The sequence below is a fragment of the Centroberyx gerrardi genome, chromosome 10 (genome assembly GCF_048128805.1).
Source record: "Centroberyx gerrardi isolate f3 chromosome 10, fCenGer3.hap1.cur.20231027, whole genome shotgun sequence".
Taxonomy (NCBI): Eukaryota; Metazoa; Chordata; class Actinopteri; order Beryciformes; family Berycidae; genus Centroberyx; species Centroberyx gerrardi.
The window spans coordinates 31,323,695-31,330,500 of record NC_136006.1 but is presented as its reverse complement, the minus strand read 5'-3'; the positions used below and the strand labels follow the sequence as shown (position 1 = coordinate 31,330,500).

At 41.1% G+C, this 6,806-nt stretch overlaps 1 long non-coding RNA gene across 1 annotated transcript; it reads right to left on the bottom strand.

The window, feature by feature from the left end:
- Positions 1 to 458: 458 nt before the first annotated feature.
- On the bottom strand, positions 459 to 6,055 carry LOC144539918 (uncharacterized). The gene is made up of 4 exons (XR_013505153.1): positions 6,009 to 6,055; positions 4,026 to 4,133; positions 1,567 to 1,613; positions 459 to 1,168 (listed from the first exon to the last, which is right to left on the bottom strand). It is a non-coding gene; the product is annotated as an uncharacterized LOC144539918 (long non-coding RNA).
- Positions 6,056 to 6,806: the final 751 nt, after the last annotated feature.

The window sequence follows — 6,806 nt, the reverse complement described above, 5'->3', positions numbered from 1 at the left end:
AAAAAACCCCCACAACAATGGCAGACGGAAATGCAGGCCTGCCGAATAATGCATCCCCCCTATAACTTTGCTTCTGGTGAGCCTAGAGTCAAATCCTTTTTACAGCACACATTTTGGGCTATTTTTGGTTGACAGGGTGAATTTCCTGCATGTGGACCTTGGCCTTGGCCTGGGGGCACAAGGTCTTGGGCTTCTCTTTGGAATGGTGAGATTAATAAAAAAAAACCAAATATAATAACAAAGATCCAAAAGAAAGATATTTTAGCCTGTCAATCATAAACAACAACTTGATTCTGTCTGGTTTAATATTTGACTCATTTCATTTTCTAAATAAAATATTCACATTCCAGTACCTGAGTCATGTTAAACCCCTGTTCAGTTTCCCTGAATACAGAATACATTCTGTTGACAGTGATTGATTAATTGTTCTTTACAGTAAAACAACTCTTAATACGCACGTGTGTGTGTGTGTGTGTGTGTGTGTGTGTGTGTGTGTGTGTGTGTGCGTGCGTGTGTGCGTGCGTGCGTGCGTGTGTGTGTGTGTGTGTGTGTGTGTTAGATCCTGTACAAAGTGAACTATCATTTCAGCTGCTGTCTTTGGGCCGCAGTGAGAGTGTTTCTCTCTCCCTCCTATATCTGACACAGAGACACTGAGGAGTCAAAAGACACAAACCAGAACCCAGGGTAGAGGGGTTCAGTGAATGTGGAGTGGAAGGTGTGGATGTGGATCAGTGTGTCAGAGGAAACTGTGTAGAAGGACAGAGTGCCAGCAGGCCAGTCCAGATACACTGCTACTCTGTTAGAGCCAGAGGTGAGGGGGGGAGGGGGGAGTATGTCTGTTCTTCTGCTATTGTGAAAGGCAGAGTAACTGTCATCATAGCACACCAGACTCCAGGACTTTTCATTTGCACTCTGCAGTCTTCACCCCCTCCTCTCCTGCTGATTCCTCTGTAAGTCACTCCTATATAAACCTCTCCTTCCCTCTCGACCTCCCAGTAACAGCGACCAGTCAGACCATTTCTACACAGCAGCTGATAACAGTAGTCAAATCTCTCTGGGTGATCAGGATATGGCTGCTCCTCTCTCACTGCTGTCACCTTTCTGTTTTCTTCCGACAGGAAGAGGTTTCTGTTTGCAGTGTTTGGGTCCAGTGTGAGTTCACTGGCATCTGATGGAGAGAACAAGACACAATACAGCAGCAGTTTCTGATATAATACAATTATTGATTTAAATTACAAGAAAAGGCAACCAGCCTCTGATGGGGCATACATAAAATTTAACAATTAGGAAAATATGATAAAAAGAGACTAATGATAACACAAATGGGTTCAAAATAAATTAATACATAAATGCATACATAAATACATAGCAGTAATGATAATATAGATACGTACACACGTTACACGTACGTTTCACAACAAATTTAACAGTTTAATTAAAACACATGATGTCAGCCATCACCTTCATTCACAGTAGGATTTGAACATACTGCTGTGTAAATGGACTTTCTAATGTGTTCTGAATGTGTGTTGCTTTGTTTTCATGAATCAAACTAAATACACTCACTCTTCCTCAGACCTGGCTTCATCCTCTGCACTCCACCATGGTCCACACTGGGGGAATAAACAAAGTCAGACTAGCAGATTCTCTTTGATTATGGAAACATGGACATTTAATAACCTTCCCTATAAATGATCTTCCGTACAGCATCAGTCATAACTGCTGTTAAACATTAAACAGTATTCCTCAGCTTCTCAGTTTGACAGAGAAAATGTGTGTGAGCTCTCAGCCTTCTAGCAGATGTTGCCTCTCCATACCTGAGAGCACTGGCGGACTCAGGGGGGGGGCAGGGGGGGTGACCGACCCCCCTGGTGCCCCCATGGTTGAAAAAGCATCGCTAAAGTGCCCTCTAGAGTGACGAAAACGAGAGGAAGTGCCCTATTGGCTGCCCTTCACATGGGAAAAAAATGATTGAGTGCCCTCTAGGGTGCCCCTTCATGCAATAAATTATGATGATGTGCCCTCTAGAGCAAGAAAATTTGATAACGTGTCTTAATGAGTGCCCTTCTAGTGGAGAAAACGTGATGCAGTGCCCTAACAATGGTCTAAACTTGACGTTCCCTATGGGTGCCCTTCCAATGGAAAAGGGTGCCATTATGAAGTGCCCTCTATGCCGCCCCTACATGACAGTGTCCCAAAGGGTGCCCTTTCCAGTAGAGAAAATGGGATGCAGTGCTGTATAGGGGACTCCTGCAGGTGAGAAAACATGATGAAGTGCCCAATTAGGTGCTCCTCTAATGGAGAAGTGCCCCTCCAGTGGATAAAATGTGATGCAGTGCTGTAAAGGGTGTCCCTACATGCGTGAGAATGTGGGGAAGTTTCCTAATGGATGCCCCTCCAGTGGAGAAAATGTGATGTGGTGCCATATAGGTGCCCTTACAATGGGATAAACTTGAGGTTCCCTACAGGTGCCTTTCTGATGAAAAACTCATGAAGTGCCCTCTTAGATGCCCTTCCAAGTGAGAAAACACGATGAAGTGCCCTTGCAATGGAGAGAAAAAAATCCCAGTGAAGAAAATGAGATGCAGTGCCCTACAGTCTCCCTACAACGTGCCCTCTCTAGGGCAGGCTTTCCCAAAGTGGGTGCCGTGACGACAGTCTAGGGGTGCCGCCAAAAACTTTGATAAGATTTTGAATTTACCTCTCAAACCCTGCTTACATTCAAAACACATTGTATGGCCGCTAACAAATCTTTTCTGCGTTTTTGCAAGGGGCCGATAAGTCAGGCTAATATCTAGCTAGCATTTTGATGTAATCTCATCTGCACTGTCCCTGTTTTTTATTTTTCAATGTACCCTTTAGGTTAGGTTAGATTATGTTAGGTTAACTGTATTTGATAGTAAAAGACAAAGTAAATTGTTGCCAACGGTGGCACAATAAAGTTTAAAATACTCATTCCCATTGTTAAAAACTTACATCTATTCCATCCATTTAAGTTTTCAGTTTAAAGGGCAGTTTATAGTACAGCGATTGATGATCGTCACCACCGGCGATGATCATATTCTATCGTCGGTCGCAATGACATGTTGTTTATACTTCCAGCGACAGGCGATCTGTCATCGTTGCGATGGTCGTTGCGCCCATCGCTGAGACTTAAATTGGATTGAACTTTGACCCCATCGCTGGCTCAGTTGTCATGACAACATTATGGAACTCTCTTATCCTAACGTCGATTAATTCTCTGAGCTCAAATTAAACGTAATCAACAGCTCTGGAAGACCGTGCTTTTGTAATAGACTGTAGAACAAAACGTACACTGAGGAGACAATTTATGCTATTTATCTAGACCTGGATAAAGACAATAGATTTACTTGAATGAAACTTCTTATTTAAAAAGAAAGAGTGAAAAATAACATTGCAAAAGCAGTTACATAACATGTAGGTACATTAGGCTATTCTGCAGACTGGTTTACAAACTGTATTATTATTATTTTCCTTTCAAATGGTTAAATTTTCAATTAGTGCAATTAAGAAAATATATTTCGTTACATGGCGTTATTAAAAGCAGACTGCAGCAGCTGGTTGGAGGCGGTGGAGTCTGTAGGCTCCAACTCGCTTTCAGAACGGACACAACAATAAACTTCACAACCTGGGAATATTTGCATTACTTTGAACTGATGGAAGAAAAGGGTAAAAACATTACTGTTACCTGTACATCTGAGAACTGAAAGCACTTGCCAACGTGTTGTGAGCGCTAGCCGCTGTTTATTTTTTAGACCAGACATGATTAATCAAGGCTGCCTCTGTGATCATACTAGTTTACCATAAAGACGATCAGACCCTGAATAAATGAAAGCTCAGACCACAAGCCCCATTCTGCATATTTTCCTCAAATAAATCGGTGCTTCCAGGAGTTGTGACATTGAGTAAAAGAAGAGGCTTAAATAAATTTTAACAGCCACACTAAATGGACAGTGACAAGACAACCAACATGGCAGCCAGGACAAGCCAGAGAATAGCTTTACCTTCAGTCTGACTGCTGTCAGTGGGAAGGTGAGGAAGAGGAGCAGACTGTGGTTGAATGGAGGAAGCTCCTGTGTTCTCGGAAGTCTCACCAACATCACTGACATCCACTGAGAGAGAGAGAGAGAGAGAGAGAGAGAGAGAGAGAGAGAGAGAGAGAGAGAGAGAACTTTAAAAGGGCTTGAATTGGCATGAAGCCAACAAGCCAACAGCTACTATGCATTCCACAACTCTTCACATATATGCTGAACGACTGAAAATGGACTGAACATTCATCATGTTTTCATTCAAAGTATTCATTTGAGTCTCTCACATGAATAAGTGACAAAAACTGTCTTCCTCTGTGCTGACCCATACATCTGTGCCTGTTTAATTAAGCCTGAACCATTGACCTGCTGTCTGTCTCTCTGTCTCGTCCTTGACTGAGGTCTGCTGTTCCTGGTCCTGCTTTGACTGCCATCTGAGGCCACAAAAGTAAATGGCAGTAACTACTTTAAATGTGTTTTAACGGTCAAATTATACCCAAACACACTCTTTCAATGATACAAACTAAAGTAAGCAGCATTCCCCTGTACCTGTACCCTTGGAGATCAATAATGTGTAATACAATCACAAAACAATGACACTTGTGCTGGTTTCCTGTCATCTGCATAACATAAAACTCTAAATAAAATCAGACACTCAAAAGGCAGCATGCCTCTCTTCACACATTGTAGAATAACAGCTGAGCACAAGTAAAAAAATAAAATAAAAATAAAAAAATACATCAGGCAAAGTGTGTCAGCATGGCAGAGACTGAACAACTTCTACTGCATACATCTACTGAGGGTATAAAGTGTCCCTCCCTCATGACACCACTATTCATCATCGTTCAGTCAAACTTAATCAGAATAATGTTATTTATATTGACTCAACTGGTAGCAGCACTGACTCAACTAAAGTCTGTAATGTGTCATTTCCAATCACTACAGTTTCCCTGATGCCACCCATGTCGTTTTTTTCTGCCCCCTGGATAAATCAGATCAGCCTACCATTCCAACACTGGTGGTAACCAGACCACATAACGTGTTGAGGAATACAAATACCTCAGCACCACCATCTATCACAAACTCATCTTCAAGAGGAATACCCAAAACATATTCTCAAAATGTCAGCAATGCCTCTTCTTCCTCAGAAAACTCCTGGTCCATCAGTCTGTCCTACCAGCCTTCAGTGTTTCACTGAATCCCTCCTCACATTCAGTATCACAGCATGGTTTGGAGTGTGGGGTAGCATCAACACAAACCACCTCAACATGACTGTCAGGATCTGCAATAAAATCACTGGCACAGACCAGGAACCACTAACCAGCATCAACAAGGAAGAAGGAGTCTCAATACCTTTAAACATTACACACACACATACACACTGCACAACCAAATCATTATTTTTATGACTGTTTTATGACTGACAGTTTACTGTGTTTATTGTTACTCTCTTTATATATGCCCCTGTGCTATTTCGATGCCTCCTCACTTGAAGTTCCTAGCGGAAAGATAAAGTTATATGAATCTGAAATGATACAGCTCACACTCTATATAAATTTCTGGTATAAAGTATTTTGGTCACACTTTCTTTCGATCATCTCTAACTATATCATACTTCTATCAAGTGACTATAATATAATATATTATGCCACTAAAAAGTCTACTGAGTTTCAAGTGATGCTCATAATTCTGTGAAGTCTCTATAGAGGCTTGGGTTAAATCTTAGGTTTGGGGTTAATGTTAGAAATGGGGTTAGGGTTAGGGTTACATAGTCTGTAGAGATGGACCAAACAGACAAGTGACACTTTCTTGAACATCTACTTTTTGTCACTTGATCGTTAGTTTGGTGTCAACATTTGACTATCAAAATAATGTGTTACCAGTGTTTAATTATAAAATGAGACATTTGTGTCATTTCTGTTTTTCACGTGATTGCATTTTTATCTCCCCACGATTTACCTTTGGGTCCTGAGTTGTTGTTTGACAAACTCTCCACTAGATCATTCCTGTTGATCTTCACCAAAACCTTCTTGGTCACCTCCAGAGAGTGTTGGTTGTAGGTTTGCACCATCTGATCCACTGTCTTCCACCTGTCTGTATTCTCCAGTTCGCTCTTTTTCAACCTTTTGTCAACCTGCAGCAGTTCCCACTTGAAGCTCTTGAACTCTATGTCTCCCAAATCTCTCAGTGTTTCGATAAGGAGCCATCTTTATCCGTCGCCATCGTTGTTCCTTGGTAAATTTGAAGGATATTTTCAACTCAAAGGACAATCATGCAATTTCCCCGCCAGGATGATTTAAAAATAATCTCATCTCATCTCATCAATACTAGTATTACAATTACAATTACAATTTCCCATTTGGCAGACGCTTTTATCCAAAACGACGTACATATGAGATTTTAATACAACACAAGCAAGGATCTAGTCAGGAGAGAGTGCCATAAAGCTAAGATCTGGTCCGACAGGACATAGGTGCTACGAGGCAGGGCATAGAGGCAATGCATAGAGTGCATAGAGGCAGATAAAGATTTTTTTTATTTTTTTTTACAAAGATTTTTTTTTTTACAAAGATGTAAAACATTCTTACAGAACGTTCATTTTAGCCCCAAAGTCAAATCTTGGTAAATCTGAGTAGAACTAACTAATGAATATTCACGTCTGTGAGCATCGAATACACATCTTGAAAGATTTCACCAACATCATCATATACACAGTATTACAGCTGTACAAACACAACATGATTCCCCATACTTAAT